The sequence below is a fragment of the Bos mutus genome, chromosome 1 (assembly GCF_027580195.1).
Source record: "Bos mutus isolate GX-2022 chromosome 1, NWIPB_WYAK_1.1, whole genome shotgun sequence".
NCBI classification, from domain to species: domain Eukaryota; kingdom Metazoa; phylum Chordata; class Mammalia; order Artiodactyla; family Bovidae; genus Bos; species Bos mutus.
In genome coordinates, this window is record NC_091617.1 from 101,737,985 (window position 1) to 101,759,429 (window position 21,445).

Genomic DNA, 21,445 nt, shown 5'->3' on the forward strand with positions numbered 1-21,445 from the left:
GTTGTTGTGTTTAATCACTAATTCATGTCTGATTCGTTTGCATCCCCATGGACTGTAGCCCACAAGGCTCCTCTGTCCATAGGATTTCTCAGGTAAGAATACTGGAGTGGGTTGCCATTTTCTCCTCCAGGAGATTTTCCCAACCTGGGGACTGAACCGGAGTTTCCTGTATATCCTGTATTGGCAAGTGGATTCTTTACCCTGAGTCACTAGGCAAGCACTATCCTTTTCCACATAAAGTATGTCCTTACTAGAATCATCCAGGGTTTTCATCAGAAATCAAATTGTTTTTTAACTTACAAATATTCTTTTTTTTTTTCCCAGTGAAACTTAGTTAAGGGAATTAAACTAGACTATTTTAAATCTTAATTCATATTCAAACTTTAAAATAAGGAGATTTTAGTTTTATTGATCATATGGCATTATGTTTATGGTTGAGAGTATAAGCCCTTTTCATTGTAGTAGAATGTAGAATTTCAATGTAGTAGAATTCATAATTCTACTCTTTCTCTTCATCAGTACCTTATAGCAATTTAATTTTAAAAATTGTCATTGAATGCCTACTATGTGTGAGATTCTAAGCTAAGGAAAAAGGAATAAATTATAGTCCCTGACATACAATTTGTACTATTAATACCTAAAAGGAAGTACATAAATTTGTTTAAAATAAATTAATTTGATAGGGCCAATGGAGACTGAACATACAGCACTGTGGCAGTTCAAAATAGGGAAAGATCACATTAGATTGGGAGGCTCAAGACAAAAACTCAGTGTAGTTGGTATGTATTATTCATCCATTATTCAGTTCCTGCTGAGCAAGGGGGTATAAAATAGAGAAAAAGAGAGATAACAAACATAGTCCAGTTCCAGTTCAGCTGCTCACTCGTGTCTGATTTTTTGTGACCCTATGAACCACAGCATGCTAGGCCTCCCTGTCCATCACCAACTCCCAGAGTCTACTCAAACCCATGTCCATTGAGTCGGTGATGCCATCCAACTATCTCATCCTCTGTCGTCCCCTTCTCTCGCTTTCAATCTTTCCCAGCATCATGGTCTTTTCAAATGAGTCAGCTCTTCACATCAGGTGGCCAAAGTATCGGAGTTTCAGCTTCAGCATCAGTCTTTCCAATGAACACCCAGGACTGATCTCCTTTAGGATGGACTGGTTGGGTCTCCTTGCAGTCCAAGGGACTCTCAAGAGTCTTCTCCAAAAGCACAGTCCAAAAGCATCAATTCTTTGGCACTCAGCTTTCTTTATAGTCCAACTCTCACATCCATACATGACTACTGGAAAAACAATAGCCTTGACTAGATGGACCTTTGTTGACAAAGTAATGTCTCTGCTTTTAAATATGCTGTCTAGTTTGGTCATAACTTTCCTTTCAACAAACACAATCATACTTAAGTCAATAATTACAAAAGAAAATTTTGTAACCTATATATTCTTGATTATGGATTTTATTATGATGCATAATATTATATTTTAATTATATTTTGATTCAATAACAATCATAATTTCCATATATTTATCCAAGATTACTACAAATCATAATTACCTATGTTCTCTGGAAGAATTCAAAATGTAGTGAACTAAAGGTTAATTCCTTATTGAGAAGGGTTTGAATATTCTAATTAAAGTTCACGGAAAGCAGCCAGAATTTCTGGCATGTGATCTGCAGAAATACATGCACATTATTGTTAAATAAAGTGGTATTAATTTTTTGTAGTATAATGAAGATGAGATGCAATTAAAAATAAAGCCAGTCATGTAGAGGAGATAATTTTATCAAATATTTCTCAAGCATTTCTATTTTATTAATGTCAATGTTTTCCTATTTCTCCTATTTCAATAAAAAGTTCTTATTCATCTGTATTAATAGCAACACCTAAATTTGAGCCCTAATGGCTAAGATGCTTAAAATTAAGCTTTGTATGATAGAATTTTTTTTCAGTCTATAGTGAAATATTAATGTATTATGAATATTAGGCTCAAAAATTGATAGATTTCAAATATTTGCTAATGTGACATCAACATTTTATCTGAATTTATTTTATTTTCTTTTAATAATAAAACAGGGAAAAATCGATCATTTTAAGGAAAGCTATAGGGTCGCACAGAGTTGACCCGACTGAAGTGACTTAGCAGCAAAATTTTCAAGCACAGGCAAACTATCAAAATAAGCTTGATTGTTTCTATTGTGGATAATAGACATTTCATCATTTCAGAATCTCAGTTTCAAGTTTATTACCTAGCTGCATTAATTTTTACATAAGGAAGATTGAATTAATTATGAAGCATGCAAGTTAGATACTTAAGATTCTAGAAAATATAGCAAATGGAAACTAATCATATTATTTTAGTAAAGAATGACAAGTAAAACTCAAAAAATAGTGATTCTGCATTTCTCCTCCCTAATATTTCTGTAGTGTATTCTTTTTGACTTCAATTGTGACACCTCTTCATTTGAATTCCCAAGGCTCCACTCTCCCATCTATCCACACTCATTCTTTTTCAGGTCACACATTCATAGCTTTATTACATCCATTGTGAATGACCTCCAAGATACCCAAATGCTCTTAGTTCCCACTTGTCTTGTTCACAGGGATTTCTAAAAGATTGTAAAAATCATCATGTATATGTCTTTCTACTTCAAAGATAACACACAAAATTTTTTTAGGAATGCTTCTCAGTAGACTACTTTTCACATCACAAATCTGTAAAAGGCATCACCATTCTTTATGTTTGCTCTTCCTTTCATAGCACTTACTTTTAATGTGTCTCTAAATGTTGTTAGTTCTTTCTAATAAATTCATTCTTCCATTTCTCTCTTTACTGCTGTCACAGATTGTCTAGGTTTTGTGGCTCAGCTGGGAAATAATCTGTCTGTAATGTGGGAGACCTGGGTTCGATTCCTGGGTTGGGAGATACCCTGGAGAAGGGAAACGCTACCCACTCCAGTATTCTGGCCTGGAGAATTCCATGGACTGCATAGTCCTTGGGGTTGCAAAGAGTAGGACACAACTGAGCGACTTTCACTTTCACTACAACCTATACTTTACAAACTGGTTTTCACAATACTACCTATGCAGCTGCTGTTGCTAAGTTGCTTCAGTCGTGTCGGACTCTGTGCGACCCCATAGACGGCAGCCCACCAGGCTCCCCCCATCCCTGGGATTCTCCAGGCAAGAACACTGGAGTGAGTTGCCATTTCCTTCTCCAATGCATGAAAATGAAAAGTGAAAGTGAAGTTGCTCAGTCGTGTCCGACCCTTAGCAACCCCATGGACTGCAGCCTACCAGGCTCCTCCATCCATGGGATTTTCCAGGCAAGAGTACTGGAGTAGGGTGCCATTGTCTTCTCCTAATACTACCTATACCTCTCTCTTAACTGTTCTGCATGTTACCATAAAAAATAAACTTTATAAAAGACTATTTTACTGGCTTATTCATTCATTCAAAAATATTAATCATATATAACAATAAAATATGCCACTTACTGAATTGTATTTCATACACTGTGATGAATATTTAAAATATCTTATCATAGTTAATGGAATAATAGAAAAACAAAAGACTTTGAATAGCCAAAACAATCTTGAGAATGAATAGATGGAGGAGTCATAATTCCTATCTTCAGATTATACTACAAAGCTATAGTAATCAAAATTGTGTGGTACTGCTACAAAAACAGATGCATAGATCAATGGATGGAGCAGAGAGCCCAGAAATAAACCCACATGATCACTTAATCTATGACAAACAAGGCAATAATGTTCAATGGAGAAAAGATGGTCTCTTCAATAAGTGGTGCTGAGAAAACTGAATAGTTAGATATAAAAGAATGAAATTAGAACATTCTCTAACACCATATACAAAAATATACTCAAAATGGATTAAAACCCAAAATGTAAGACTGGAAACCATAAAACTCCTAGGAGAAAATAAATTTTAACATAAATCATAGCAATATTCTTTCTGGTTCTGTCTCTGAAAGCAAAGGAAATAAATCAAAAATAAATAAATGGACCTAATTGTATTTAAAAGCTTTCACAAACAAAGAAAATCATTGACAAAATGAAAAAATAAGCTACTGAATGGGAGTAAATATTTTCTCCCATTGGATATGGGATTAATATCCAAAATATATAATAATATAATATCCAAAATATATAAACAGCTCTTACAAAACAATGTCTTCATCATCAAGAAAACAAAAACCCAAGGAGGAAAAAAAAATGGACAGATGATGTAAATAGACTTTTTTTTCCCAAAGAAGACCTACAGATGGCCAACAGGCACATGAAAAGATGCTCAACATTGCTAATTATCTGAGAATTGCAAATTAAAATCATAATGAGATATCACTTTACACCTGTCCGAATGGCTAACATCAAAAAGAACTTTAGAGGATTCCCCAGCAATCCAGTGATTAGGACTCTGTACTTTCACTGCTGAGGGCCTGGATACAACCCCTAGTGGAGAAATTAAGATCTCACAAGCCACATGGTATGGCCAACAAAAAAAAAAAAAAGAGAGAGAGAGAGTAAATATACAAATAACAAATGCTGGCAAGGATATGGAGATAATGAAACACTTGGATACTGTTGGTGGGAATATAAATTGGCACAGTCACTGTGGAAAACAGTATGGAGGCTTCTCAAAAGATTAAAACTACCATATGATCCAGAATTCCACACCTGGATATGTACCGAAAAGCAAATGAAAACACTAATTCAAACAAACAAACAAACAAACATGCAATCCAATGTTCATTGCAGCATTATTTACAACTGCCAAGAGATGAAACAAAATTATGTGTTTATCAACAGAAGAATAGATAAAGAAGATACAGGGAATATAGTCAATATTTTATAATAACTATAAATAGAGTATAACTTTTAAAAATTGTGAATCATTGGTATACACCTGCAACTTACATAATATTGTACATTAATTATACCTTAATATAAAAATATTTTAAAAGTACACTGCCAATCTTTTGAGCTAAGTATCATTATTGCAACTTACAGAGAAATTTTTAGCATCTCAGTGAAGTTAAGCAACCTACAAGATTAAGTAGCATACACCAGAACCTTGTTAGTAACACAGGTCTGTTAAATACTCTCCCATATTGTACAGGGTCAAAGCGCTTGTTATTTCTGACTTAAACAAATTCAGATTTCCCTTTTTTGTAGAGTTTGATTATCAAAGGTAAACTTATGACTTTTAAGCAAATACAAAACATTTTTTAAACCCATTAATTAATGAGGAAATCAGTAAGATGTCATGACTGCTTCAAAAAGCATCTGAGAATCAAGGAAACACAGGCATCAAAGAAATGTTAGAATATAATTTCTGAGTTACATATGAAATAATTTAATGTCTACAAGGCAATATCTTGTATCATTAAGGTTATCTGCATCTTTATTAGACAAATATCTAGAAGTTAGATAACTGCAAAAGCATAGACTCCTTAATCAATAACTAATGGCATGTCTTTTCCCCTAGACTGGCACAGTCTATTATATATAGAAATGTAACTCAAGCTACACATAATTTTCATTTTTAGTGGACTTATTAAAAATAAAGAGATAAAATTAATTTCAGTAGCATAGTTTATTTAACTCAATATATCCAAAATGTTGCCATTTCCAACATCTAATCAATGTGAAAAAATTATTTTGAATTTTTTTTAACACTGTCTTAGGAACCAGTTTTGTTCTTTAACAGCATATTTTAATTGACACTTCATGATTCAAGTGCACAATAGCCATGTGGCTCCTGCCATCTTATTGAACAATGAGGCCCTAGATAATTATTGTGTGACCTCTTCCCCTGTATGGTATGTCAGCCATATTTTATGGCCTTATTTACAAGTTTCAGACATTTTTTCTAAAAGGATAAACTTTCATACCCTCTATGAAGTAGAAAATACTCTCTCTTCAGGAATTACTTACCTGAGTCAGGAGAGCTCAAGTCTGATTGATCACACAAGACTGGTCATTTCTCACTGAACCTTCCTCACCTGTATGGTTAATCCATACTAAAGGTGAATTTTTGTTGAGTACAAATTGGTCTATATTCATCATTTCATTTATTTCTTTCAATCATCTCATGAGCTAGGAACAATATTATTCTTGTTATATAAATGAGAAGCCCAAGGCATGAAAAGCTAAAAAAAACTGGCCAACATCACAAAGGTAGCACATGCCAGAGCTAGGATGCTAATCCAGGCATCCCTGAGTCTGCAAGGTGAACTTGGTGGGAACATTTTTCTCCCTACTCTTGGGCCTATACTTGAATTTTGGATGGGTAGTGATGGAGAATGGTTGTCAAGTGTGACATACTGGATACAGGTGGTAAAGAAAATCAATGGCTATGTAAGAAAAGTGATTAAACTTAAACAGGTTTTATCACTTAGCCATTAACTTTAAGAACCCACACTGCTTCTTTCCGGTTCTACAATTTACTTAGCACCGAGGGAACGTTGATTCCATTTTTAGGGTACCGATAGATATACCAACAAAAGCAACTTTATTTTCCAAAACTTTTATTGATTTCAAGTAGATTGGTAATAAAAGAAAAATTATAATATAAAAATTTTGGTAAATATATTTTAGCTACTACTCTATGTAAACATAGAAGGTATCTTGTTTAGTAATACATCTAGAAAAAAATTGAGCAATGTACTAACTGATTTAAATTTTGTTATTGCTAATATATGGAGCCTCAATACCCAAAGTCAGTGTTTCTGAAAATCTTTATTCATTTAGAAATTCAGTAAGTCTGTTCTCCAAAAATTTAAATTTAAATATTTTTGTTCATAGGGTTATATAGGTGTACTTGCCCAGATTAGTCAACAATTCACTAGATCATAGATTTTTTTTTAAAAGTTATTGAAGCAAACATATTTGCATTTATATTTTATTGAAAAAGTGAATTTGTTATGGTTCTAGAGAAACATCTTGTGAAAATGAGACTTTAAATTCTTTTAAAATAATCTTTCCAATGGCAATTAGACCCTTCAATATGACAGGATAAGAGCAGCTTATTTTTCAAACTGCTAATTTCCTGAGTTTATGAACTCACTTTAGCTAACTGCCAAGGTTAGCATTTTAGTTTTATGTTTCTAAATTTTTAATTTACTATACAGTGTGCATTAAATTAATGAAATGGTCACTAAAAAACTGAACATACCACATATTATTTAAAAACAGTTTAAAAATGGTACTTTCCATGCAGAACTATTCCCTTAGCCAAAAGTTTTCTTTAGTTTCTTCAGCTAACAACTTTTGTTCTAGATACAGTATCTGAGATGATGATTCCACTGTATTAATAGTTGATCTTCCTATTATCTTACAAATCTTGGATCACAAGTTTTCACATTTTTCCAGTTCTGAATACTCATTTTATCATGACTTATATGGTGTCATTTGAAATGTTTAAGACCTAGGTAAAGCAAAGGAATATAGGATAGCAAAAATTAATTATACATAGAAACCTGTTTATTGATGAGATTTTTATGAAGGTTTCCAATGTGACCTTCTTTGTAAAGGTAAAAAAACAATTCTCATAATTTTGAAATAGCTTTTACTTCAAGGGAAATGTGTCAAAGAATACCATGTGCAAAATTTAGCACAATGTTTGAAAATCTTTTAAAGTTTCAAAGTTACAGATTTCAAGGAATAGTCTACTTTTGGTCTGCTTTTCTTCAATCTGATGTATTCTATTTTTCAAAACTGTGCATATGTGTCACATATCAGATTTTAGCTTTAAATTAAGGGAAAATTATTATTTTATTTTAATTGTGAGGAATATTTTAATTGTGAAAAACTTATTAAAAATAGGTGGTTATAAGCACCTTGTTTAAAAGGAAATTAGCTATTTATTATTTATGATTTTTGATACACACATTTCCTACTTCCCTAATTTCCTTTGTCCAAAGACATTGAGAATACAAGAAACTAACAGCCCATTAAAAACTTTTAAACCATAATTCTACAGCTTTAAAAATACTTAATAATTCAATTCAATTGTATTTTATATGAAGTTTTATCTTTAAAAACAATGTTTTTAAAATTATAGAAATAATCATAATTCCATGTGTTATTTTAAAGTGGAATTATTTTGTTTGGCAATGGCTTATGATTTTAAATCCTTTGATACTGCAAACATCCATAGCAGTTATGAATATTAAAATGAGGACTGTTTTAACAGAAGGTTGGTACAACACCTAATTCTTATTTAGAGTAACTTTTCTCACTATAATTTCACTCTGCATCTGCTGAGTATGTGATCATTCAAGTCCTTGTTTTGTTTATAAAACAAAGGACTGGGCATTGAAGTGAAATATATTGAAATTTCAGAATTTAAAAAATTTCTTTTAAATTAAACAAATAAATGTATTTAGAATGACTCATGCCTTTTTACAGACTGAATTTATGTGTTAGAGATGAATGTGAGTAATATTCCTGTGAAAAATCAGACATTGTAAAATGAGAAAAAAATGGGAAAAAGTTTATACTCACTCAACTCTGTATTTATCTATACCTACATACACACAAAAATGTTATGTCTAGAAATGAATATATTTATATATATTCATATACATACACACACAAATATATTCAACAGCTGGTTTCATTTACATCACTTAAAAAGCCAGTAGTAAAGAATATTTTGGATTCATCTCAGTGGTTAAAACCTAAGAGGATAATTTAGTTCAAGATCTAAGCTGTAGCACTAAAAATACTTAGGAAAACAACATAAATTCTGATTTAAGAAAACAATGCTAATACCATCACCTTTGATACACTGGGCTAATTATCTATAAATATTAGCTATTGCACCACTTGTAAAGGTTGTAAAAGTCAATCTTGGCTCAAACATTTACAGTTGACCCCTGAACATGGGTTTGAACTGCATGAGTCCACTTATATAAATATTTTTGTCAATGAATACTTCAGTAGTACTACAGGATCCATAGTTGGTTGAATCCATTTATATAGAGGACTGACTATAAAGTTATAGAGGGATTTTCCACTATACAGGCAGTTAGCACCCCAACCCCTGAGTTGCCAAGGGTCAACTGTAATCACTTTGTGACATCATCAAATCACAAAACATTTCCAGTCTCACTTTTCTCACAAGAAAAATAACAATAATAGTTACACTTACTTGAGATGGGTATAGATAGATAGATAGATAGATAGATCTGCCTGCCAACACAGGAGACACAGTTTCCACCCCTGGGTTGGGAAGATCCCTGGAGAAGCAAATGGCAACCCACTCCAGTATTCTTGCCAGGAGATCCCAAGGACAGAGGAGCCTGGTGAGCTACAGTCCATGGGGTTTCAATCATTCAGACCTGACTGAGCACATACATACCCACACACACACACACACACACACACGTAAACCAGATTTCTCAATAGTAGCATAATTGACATTTTAGACAAAGTCTCTGCTGTGCAGGAAGACTGTCTACAACATAGAACGTTTAGTAGGATATTTGGCCTCTGCCCACTAAGGACCAATAGCACATCCCTCTGCCCCCACTGCCCAGAAGACTCTCCCAGACCAGTAGGTAGGTCTGGATCAGGCTGCCATCAAATACTACATTTACCTTTGGTCCCAGCATGCATGGATTTTGTGTGTGCCTTTTTAGAGTGAAGTCTCAGGACTCCCCTGGAGGTTAAGAATCCACCTTCCAATGCAGGGGAGGAGGTTTCAATCCCAGGTCAGGAAACTAACATCTCAAAAGTCACAGAGCAACTAAACCCATGCCCAGCAACTACCAAGCCTGCACACACTGGATCCCACAACTGCTGAAGCCTACATGATACTACTAGAGAGTCTGGGTGCCACAACAAAAGATCCCAAATGATGCAATGAAGATCCCACTCACTTTAATGAAGACCTGATGCAGCCAAATAAACAAATAATTTTTTTTAAAAAAAGAGTGAAGTCTCCATTCCCCACAGTCAAATGAGGGCTTCTTCAATTAACCCCTGCCCCTGGCCTTCAAAGCAAATGCTCTGGGGGCTTGTCTTCCTTGTACCAGGCACCAAGATGGAGAAGCCGATATAGAGCTCATAACTCTCACTCCTATGGGATAATCTCTGGAAATTAATTATTCTCCAGTTTGTGGGTAGCCAACCAGGGTTACAGAATTTGATTGCATCAAGTCTGCTCCTCTTACCTGTCTCATTGTCTTCCCTTTTCTGGTAAGTCTTTTCTGGTAGGTTCCAGTTTTTTGTTTTTTTCTTCCATCAATGTTAGTGTTACCAGAAGGGGGGTCCCTTCCAGAGCCCAAAAGTGGGTTATTGTCTAACACTCAGAAATGAAATTTCCGAGGAGACACATCTTCAGGCAAAGCAAACGACCTTATCAGGAAGGGACACCCCAAGCACAGGGGCTTCCCAGGTGGCACTAGAGGTAAAGAACCCACCTGCTAAAGCAGGAAACCTAAGATATGCAGGTTCAATGGGTTGGGAAGATCCACTGGAGAAGGGAATGACAATCCACTGCAGTACCCTTGCCGGGAGAATCTCATAGACAGAGGAGCCTGGTGGGCTACAGTCCATGGGGTCACAAAGAGGCAGACAGACTGAAGAGACTTAGCATGCATGCATACCCAGGTGGAAAGCAGCAGGGTAAGGGAACCAGGGAGAACTGCTCTGCCAAGGCTCACAGTCTCAGGTTTTATGTTAATGGCATTAGCTTTCAGAGTCGTCTCTGGTCAGTCATCTTGCTTGTGCTCACATTTGGTCTGACTGAGGGTCCTTTCTTGTTGCACATGCATCTTTCAGCCAAGGTGAATTCTAGCCTGAGGATTCCTGGGAAGTTGGCTCATACTATGGGCTGGAATCTCCTCTCTCATTTTGGCTCCTCCCAAATTCTCCTGGTTAGTTTTCTACAGCAACACCGGCAGCACTGAGTTCCTTATCGGATGGAGTCTCTTTTGTGAGACAGCTCACTCAAGCAGTTATTATCTCACCTGGCTAAGGTGGGCAGTTTCGGACAACAGTTCCCTAACAGTTGTTTTAGAGACAGTTGTAATTTTGGAGTGCTCATGACAGGAGGTAAGCTGAGAGTCCTTCTGCTCTGCCGTCTTGGCTGCTCTCTATATTGCAACTCTGACGTGTGCCCGAGATCTGTTAGATTTCAATAGTATATTGACTCAATTTTTCTTTTAAATTTCAATAGAACACAGTAATAACAAGCTTGACAATGTTGTTCTTTAGACAAGATCAAAATTAAATTGAATAATTATTTGTGATCAGGAAAGAAATTTGAAACAAATTTTAAAGGAGAGAAAACAGAAACAGAATTTTTGAAAGTGAACCAGGCTAAATTTACATTTGTTCAAATGATCATGCAAGTTATCCCCATCAACATTTACCTCAACGATGCTAAACTGACCTTACAAGGCAACATGTGATGAAATAGATCTGAAGCTTAGGGCAAGAATAAGTCAATTTAGAGGCAGGAGCAATTCACTGAGACTGAAGTGCCTAAGAATTGCCTACAAACCATTTTATGTACATAAATTCCCAGGTATCAATGCAAGAGATTCCGATTCAATAGATTAGAGGTGGAACTCAAAAGTTTGCATTTTACTGGTACCCTAGAAAATTCTGATGCAACTGATTTACCAGACTTTGAGAAACTGCAATTTCATCTGAAAAGAGTCCTAAGCCTAGAATTTCTTGGTAATAATCCATGGTTAGTGCTAATGCTCAGTCACTCAGTGGTATCCAAATCTTTGTGACCCAGTGGAATACAGTCCCCCAGACTCTTCTGTCCATAGAATTTTCCAGGCAAGAATATTGAAGTGGGTTGCCATTTTCTGATTATTACCTTTTAAAATTTTTGAAAATGTTGCTTCATCATTTTGTAACACCATGAAGTGAAGTGAAGTGAATGTCACTCAGTTGTGTCTGACTTTTTGTGAATCCATGGAATGTATAGTCCATGGAATTCTCTAGGCCAGAACACTGGAGTGAGTAGCCTTTCCCTTCTCCAGGGATCTTCTGAATCCAGGGATCAAACCCAGGTCTCCCGCATTGCAAGCAGATTCTTTACTAGCTGAGCCACACTGGAAACCTAACACCATGAATTGAAGTTATTTTCTTTCATTATTTGGGACTTTAGCTGCAAAAGTTGGTTCACAAAGAAGCATAGATATACATGGAAGAATCATATTATTATCTGTGTCTATTAAATCACAATATTTAATTTCAATCTGGTCCATATATTTTCATTATTTAACATTTTTTTATTGAAATTGCCAGTAAATTTTAGTGTCTATGAGTTTGAATCAATTGGTCTCACAAACAAAACAGAATTTTTTTGTTTTTGAATTTCCATAGTTTTGAGAAAATCAAAGTCAACTGAAATTTTTCTTTTGTAAGAACTTTATTAAGACTAGAGACTTCCATTTAAATTTTTTTAAATTTTAAGTTATGAGAGTTTTACAGGTGAAATATTATTTTAGTTACAAAAGTCAGACCTATGGAACTGTTATTATTTTTATAAGTTTTCTCAATAAAACAATCAAATGTAGTTATTATTTCCATTATAGGTAATGGCAAAAAACTAATTTAGACTAGCCTTTTCACTGAAGACAATCAGCAATGGTGGAATAAATTTCTGCATGAAGATTTCAGAAAGTTAAAACAAAGATGTACTTTGTAGTCTGTGAGAAAAGGTAAGTACTGATGGAATGCTTAACTATAAAGCTAACAGTGGACAAAAAAAAGAAAGAAAGAAAGAAAGAAAGTGGGGGGAATATTAATATACTATGACAATCCAAGCTGGAATCAAGATTGCTGAGAGAAATATCAATAACCTCAGATATGCAGATGACACAACCCTTATGGCAGAAAATGAAGAAGAACTAAAGAGCCTCTTGATGAAAGTGAAAGAAAAGAGTGAAAAAGTTGGCTTAAAGGTCAACATTCAGAAAACAAAGATCATGGCATTCGGTCCTATCAATTCATGGCAAATAGATGGAGAGACAGTGGAAACAGTGGTAGACTTTATTTTGGGGCCTCCAAAATCACTGCAGATGGTGACTGCAGCCATGAAATTAAAAGAGGCTTACTCCTTGGAAGAAAAGTTATGACCAACCTAGACAGCATATTAAAAAACAGAGACATTATTTTGCCAAAAAAGGTCTGTCTAGTCAAGGCTATGGTTTTTCCAGTAGTCATGTATGGATGTGAGAATTTGACAATAAAGAAACCTGAGCACAGAAGAATTAATTCTTTTGAACTGTGGTGTTGGAGAAGACTCTTGAGTGTCCCTTGGACTGCAAAGAGATCCAACCAGTCCATCTTAAAGGAGATCAGTCCTGAATGTTCAATGGAAGGATTGATGTTGAAGCTGAAACTCCAATACTTTGGCCACCTGATGCAAAGAGCTGACTCATTTGAAAAGACCATGATGCTAGGAAAGATTGAAATTGAGAGAAGGGAACAACAGAGGATGAGATGGTTGGATGGCATCACCAATGTGATGGACATGAGTTTGAGTAAACTCTGGGAGTTGGTGATGGACAGGGAGGCCTGGTGTGGTGCAGTTCATGGGGTCTCAAAGAGTCGGACACGACTGAGCAATGAACTGAACTGAATTGATGACAATCCAAAATCTAAAAGAAGGAAAATGAAATAAAGCAGTAGTATCATAGGCAGGAGTCTTGGAAATGACAGTAGAAGTGAGAAGGATAGAATTGATGGAATCATATAAAGAACAGATTCATATTTATTTATGAATTTGATTAGTGTAATAAATGCTTTTAAAGCTGAATTGAAGAAATTATTTAAAATGTTGACACCTTATAAAGATATTTTCAGTTAATAGATTATCCTTGTAGCTTCACAAGTGTTTTTCCTTTTTTTTTTCTCTTGTTTTATTTTTAATGGATGGCAACCTAGTCCAAAATTTCCTTTGTATTGCAGTTTCTTTACATCCATTTCTACTCCCTGCTTATTCCTGAGATACTGCTCTATCACTTTTGGCTATGATCATTGTTAGAAAGATGTTCATTTCTATCCCTGAGTGGGCAGCTTTGCAATCCAACTCAGAGACTGAACCTGCATCTCATAGCTCCTGCATTGGCAGGCAGGTTCTTTACCACTAGCACCACTTGGGAAGCCCATTTTTTGGCTGTACCACATGGCATATGGGATCTTAGTTCCTGGACCAGAGATCAAACCTGTACCCTCTTCACTGGAAGCAGAGTCCTAACCACTGGGATACCAGGGAATTCCCTGGCAGGATTTTTTTTTTTTTTTTCCTTACAGCTTAATGTTAACCAGCATTAGTTCTCATTAGTGAGGTCTTTCAATTACCTGTTTCATATTGTTATCATTACCTCAATTAAACATAATATAAAAAATTTTAATATAAAAATTTGTCTTGAAGGAAATAATTTTATGGCATGATATTTGTATATTGCAAAAAATAATGTGCTTTTGTATGAAAATTGTTATGAGAGGCATAAAATTTGTGGGAGGTGGAGATTACTAATATGGTTAGTAGGAGGGAAAAAAAGACCAAGAGGCAGTGTTTTGGACAATTTGCAAGGTTATAAGTTATAACTTTGCAAAGATGTAGATTATAGGTCTACATAAGAAAGTTTGCAATAATCTATTTAAAATATCAAAGAGTGAACTAGATAAGCAGAGATTTTAGAGTGGTGAGGATTGTATGACTTAGAAAATAAAGGTATTCCTAAAGAATAACCATTACCACAAAACTTAGCAATATAAATGTTAGACTTTATATTTCATTCAAAGCTTACTAATTTGAGCTATAAGTTCATTGAAGGATTATAAGTATTAAAAAACAATAATTATATATATATATATATGTATGTATTCTATGAAAGAAGAAAATGAAATTTCACAAAAAAGAACCATAAAATCTCAGGAATTCTTCTATTTTGGAAGATCGGCATCACCTAATTCATTAAGGAAAATTCTCATGAGTAATCGTTAATATTTTTCCCTCACTGAATTTTTATATCCTCTAAAACCTTCCCTAGTCACTTAGGTAAAGATTTATCATCTGGAGAAAATTAAATCTGAAAATCAAATTACACATTTGACTTTTGACTGAAAAACTAAACATGAGGTGATTCACAGAATTCTATGTTCCGTGAAAAATTAAATAGTCTTAGGCTACAAGCATAATTTGTCATGAAAAATTGAAAAACTGCTCAGTTTTTATATTTATGGGTAGAAGTTTGATTATCTTATTCAATCTAAAGATCACAGAAGTGTAATATAATTATAAAAGAAATTATATGCTTATACCATGCTGCCTATATTCAAATGTATATCTCTATATTTTATCTCTATCCTTATCTCTGGGGCTCCCTAGGTGGCTCAGCAGGTTCCATCCCTGGGTTTGGAAGATCCCCTGGAATAGGAAATGGCAACCACTCCAATATTCTTACCTGGCAAATCGCATGGACAGAAGAGCCTAATAGGCTGCAGTCCATGGGGTTACAAACAGTTGCACATGACTGAGCACATTAAGCACACCCCTAACTATACCACTGTATTAGACTGTTAATTTTCAATTATTCACTATGAGACAGATGTTGTTATAGATGAGTAAATTGATGATTACTAGGCTAAGAAGTTTTTCCCATGTCACAAGGTATATTAAAGACAGAAGCATAATTTGAACCCTAGATCTGTTTGCTTCAGAAATCCTTCATTCATTCAATAAATATTTATTGCATGACCTCATATCACAAGTACTTTTTATTCCAAGGACAAACTGGTGAAAAGGAGAAAATTTTCCCACTCAACCTTCATGCTCTTTCTCTACCTAGTACACTGAAGATTGGTTAAAATGCCAAAGATGGAGAAGCTCTATACAGTCAGCAAAAGCAAGGCTGGGACCTGAATGTGGCTCAGATCATAAACTACTTATTGCCAAATTCAGACTTAAATTGAAGACAGTAGGGAAAACCACTAGACAATTCAGGTATGACCTAAACCAAATCCCTTATGATTATACAGTGGAAATGAGAAATAGATTTAAGGGACTAGATCTGATATACAGAGTGCCTGATGAACTATGGATGGAGATTCATGACATTGTACAGGAGACAGGGAGAAAGAACATCCCCAAGAAAAAGAAATGCAAAAAAGAAAAATGGCTGTTTGAGGAGGCCTTACAAATAGCTGTGAAAAGAAGAGAAGCAAAAAGCAAAGGATGAAAGGAAAAATATACCCATTTGAATGCAGAGATAAGAAAGCCTTCCTCAGTGATCAGTGCAAAGAAATAGAAGAAAACAATAGAATGGGAAAGACTAGTGAGCTCTTCAAGAAAATTAGAGCTACAAAGGGAACATTTCATGCAAAGATGGGCTTAATAAAAGACATAAATGGTATGGACTTAGCAGAAGCAGAAGATATTAAGATGAGGTTGCAACAATACATAGAAGAACTGTACAAAAAATATCTTCATGACCCAGTTAATCACGATGGTGTGATCACTCACCTATAGCCAGACAATCTGGAATATGAAGTCAAGTGGGCCTTAGGAGGCATCACTATGAACAAAGCTACTAGAGGGGATGGAATTCCAGTTGAGATATTTCAAATCCTAAAAGATGATGCTGTGAAAGTGCTTCACTCAATGTGCCAGCAAATTTGGAAAACTTAGCAGTGGCCACAGGACTGGAAAAGGTCAGTTTTCATTCGAATCCCAAAGAAAGGTAATGCCAAAGAATGCTCAAAAAACCACACAATTGCGCTCATCTCACACGCTAGTAAAGTAATGCTCAAAATTCTCCAAGCCAGGTTTCAATAATACATGAACCATGAACTTCCAGATGTTCAAGCTGGCTTTAGAAAAGACAGAGGAACCAAAGATCAAATTGCCAACATCTGTTGGATCATCAAAAAAGCAAAAGAGTACCAGAAAAACATCTACTTCTGCTTTATTGACTTTACGAAAGCCTTTAACTGTGTGGATTACAATAAACTGTGGAAAATTCTGAAAGAGATGGGAATACCAGATGACCTTACCTGCCTCCTGAGAAATCTGTATGCAGGTCAAGAAGCAACAGTTAGAACTGGACATGGAACAACAGACTGGTTCCAAATAGGAAAAGGAGTATGTCAAGGCTGTATATTGTCACTCTGCTTGTTTAACTAATATGCAGAGTACATCGTGAGAAATGTTGGGCTGGATGAAGTACAAGCTGGACCCAAGATTGCCGGGAGAAATATCAATAAACTCAGATATGCAGATGGCATCACCATTATGGCAGAAAGTGAAGAGGAACTATACAGCCTCTTGATGAAAGTGAAAGGAGAGTGAAAAAGTTGGCTTAAAGCTCAACATTCAAAAAAACAAAGATCATGGCATCTGGTCCCATCACTTCATGGAAAATAGATGGGGAAACAGCGGAAACAGTGGGTGACTTTATTTTTCTGGGCTCCAAAATCACTGCAGATGGTGACTGCAGCCATGAAATTAAAAGACACTTACTCCTTTGTGAGAAAGTTATGACCAACCTGGACAGCATATTAAAAAGCAGAGACATTACTTTGCCAACAATTCCACCTAGTCAAGGCTATGGTTTTTCCAGTAGTCATGTATGGATATGAGATTTGGACTATAAAGAAAGCTGAGCATCGAAAAGTTGATGCTTTTGAACTGTGGTGCTGAAGAAGACTCTTGAGAGTCCATTGGACTGCAACGAGATCCAACCAGTCCATCCCAAACGAGATCAGTCCTGAGTGCTCATTGGAAGGACTGATATTGAAGCTGGAACTCCAATACTTTGACTACCTGATGTGAAGAACTGACTCATTTGAAAAGACCCTGATGCTGGGAAAGATTGAAGGTGGGAGAAGAAGGGGACGACAGAGGATGAGATGATTGGATTGCATCACCGACTCATTGTACATGAGTTTGGGTAAACTCAGGAGTTGGTGATGGACAGGGAGGCCGTTCGTGCTGCAGTCCATGGGGTCGCAAATAGTCCGTCATGACTGAGCAACAGAACTTAAATGAACTGAACTAGTGTGTTTTTAACATTCTGCTAACTCATTCAGTATGTAATTTAGGCTTGCAAAAAGGTATATTTATTTTTCCATGACACCATTGTACTTTCTCTGTAAATGGAGAGAAGTAAAGTTTTTACCTCATCACAGCTGTCTTCACAGGGGATACAAATCATTGCCGTCAAGTTGTCCTTGTGGCAGCACTCATTGATTTTTAAGACAGTCAAAATAAAGAGATCACCCATGCTATACTCAGTTAATTTTGCATGCATAGACAAGATGCCTTAAAGAACCCAGTGATTAGTTTACAGCTGGCTTAATTAAAGGACATATGTAGAAGCAGATTTCCTATTTGGTTCACATTAGAAAATAAGACATATAGCTAGTTAAAACATCATAGTACTGCCTAAAATCTCGGTATTATCTTTTTCAAATTACACACAGCAAGAAAAAACAAGCAAAATACTGCATATAAAGGATTTACTGGCGTTGGCAAAGCTAACAGTAAGAAACGTTTCATAGTTATGCTTACTTGATCCTAACAACTAGCCTGAAATTCTTTGATACAATAAAGAATATTAGTTATGAGGATGTTTTAAGAAAAAAAAAAAAGGAACTTTGAAAACACACACCTGAAAAGTGATATCATTTGTTTGAATTCCCTCCCATACCCTTATAGCTTTGCAGTTGTAACATTCATGGGGAATAATATTGGCCATGAAATTAAAATGAGATAGTGCATATAAAAGCCCTGTGGCTCCTATGGAACAGGTGCAAATTTTATGTTAGAAATTTTACATTTCTTTTATCATTAAAAAGTTGATGATTTTTATACCTAACAAGAACAAATTTGATTCATCATGCTATAAATTTCAAAGTAAGTGGAGTAGAGTGACTCGAGTAAAGAGAAACCAGCAATCTTCATGGTTTAGATCATATTCTAACCTAAAGCAAAATATTTGTATATGTTATACTCCGTGCAGAAAATATGACTACTTCTAAGTAAGAAATCAGGGATGTAAACATAGGTGTGTAAATGTTTTGCTAGCAATTAAAAAAATTAAAAATAATTAAATGTGATAGTCTCTATTATCATAAACTGAAGTGCACATAAAAAATAAAGATGAAACATGCACATATAATAAAAAAATAATAACCTTCTCCACAGAGTATTTCAATTTTAGGACACCTCAGTTTACTTAAAGTAAACATGGTGCTGTCGTTTTCTCATCATTAAATTGCTAATCATGTCTGACTCTTTTGCAACTCCATGGACTGTAGCCTGCCAGGCTCCTTTGTCTATGAAATTTTCCAGGCAAGAATACTGGAGAGGGTTGTTATTGCCTTCTCCAGGGGATCTTCCCATCTCAGGGACTGAACTCATAGCTCCTGCTGCATCTCCTGCATTGTAGTTGGATTCTTTATTGCTGAGTCACAAGGGAAGACCAATTAAACATGGGTAAAGGATAAAGGAACCCTTTGAAACTATACCAAAACTGGGACTAGGTAACATTAATTCTCATAGTGAATCCTAAGGTAGAAGAAGGTAAAAATATTTTATTCATTTTGTATAACTATAATATTTGTACTTCTGGCATGAGTTACAGCATACTTTTATTGTATTTCCCCAAATAGTGAGCAATATTTCATATTTATTCCTTTAGAGTTTTGTGGATTATTGTTAGGTATATTAGATTATTAGGGTTGCCATAACAAAATACCACAGGCATTTCTTTCCTATAAGTTTTAGGGATAAGAAGTTCAAAGTCAAAGTACTAACAGGGCTAATTCCTCCTAAGGCCTCTCTCCTTGGCTTGAAGATGACCACCTTCTCACTATATCCTCACATGGCCTTTTCTCAGCTTTCTCATATCTCTGGTGTCTCCTTCTCCTCTGACAAGGGCACCAGTCACATGGGATTAGGGCCCCACTCTTACAACTTCATTTAATCTTGATGACCTCTTTAAACGCCCTATCCCCAGATAGAGTCACATTTACAATTAGGGCTTCAACATCCTAGTTTTGAAGGGGACATAGTTCAGCCCCCTAGGACTCCTTTTCACTATGAAAGGGAGAAGCAATTACATTTTAAAATGTTAATGGATGGATGTTCTGCAAAAGCTTATCCTTGCTCAAAGAAAGGCCTGACTCATGACCAGATCCTGGGAAGTAACCTCTTAGCTTTCTTAATGTCCTGCTTCCTTAGAATGTCTTTGTTTACCAGGGGACCTTAGAGTTTGCCAGATAGTTCAAGCTGGCAATGGGATTTTATAGTGGAGGCCTTGGGCCATATGATATCACTTGACCTCTTCAGGGACTAGAGAGCTACAATACAAGGAATTTAGCCAAACATGAAATTAAGGGCACGATTTTCCAGACTGCCAAGCCTTACCAAATCTTTTGAACCAAACTGTAAGTTCAGGGCTTTTTCAAAACCATCTTCAGATTCAGTAATTTTCTAAATTCACAGAACTTATTGAACACTGTTATATTCATGGTCACATTTATTACAGAGAAGATACAAAGCAGAAACAATCAAAGGAAGAGAGTTAAATGGAAAAGTCTCAGAGAGTTACAAATGCAGAGCTTTGACCTTCTTCCGGGTATATGTGACAAAACATATGAATTATTGACAATTCAGAAAGCTTACCCAAGCTTCCATATCAAGAGATTTTTATTGAGACTTTGTACCTAGACATAATTGTTTTATTTGCTGCAGAAACTGAACTTAATCTAAAGCCCACTCCAATACCTCCCCCAGGTCAGCAAGATATCGTGTGTCCCAAAGCCCCAGCCCTCTAATCACATGATTGGTCTTTCTTGCCTGCCCAATCCCTGCTCCTACTAATTTTGTTCCCATGAGCTGTCAGGTGTGATCCACGGGGCCCACTATGAATAACAGTGATACTCTTAGCACTCAGGAAATTCCAAGAGTTTTAGAAGTTACCTCCCAGGGCCCAAACAATGGCAAAACCTCTCTTTAGAAGATAAATTCCTTGCTACACACAGACTGGCCACATGAGCAGTCAGCCTTGCCTAAGTGACCAACTCCTGTTTAAAAGACTGGACTTCAAGGTTCATGTGCATTTCCCTGGTGAGCAATGCTCAATGTGCTATGCTGAATCACTTAGTCATGTCCAATTCTGTGCAACTCTATGGACTGTAGCTCAGCAAGCTCCTTTGTCTATGGGATTCTCCAGGCAATAATATTGGAGTGGATTGCCATTTCCTTCTCCAGGGATCTTCCCATCCCAGGGGTTGGGCCCGCATCTCTCTGGTCTCCTGTATTGGGAGGCGGGTTCTTTACCTCTAATGCCACCTGCTTATTGCCAAACATGGGGCTCAGAGGAGTGAGCACTCTCTGCACACTCCAGGTAACTCCATACCTGGTCTTCCTGGACCCTGAC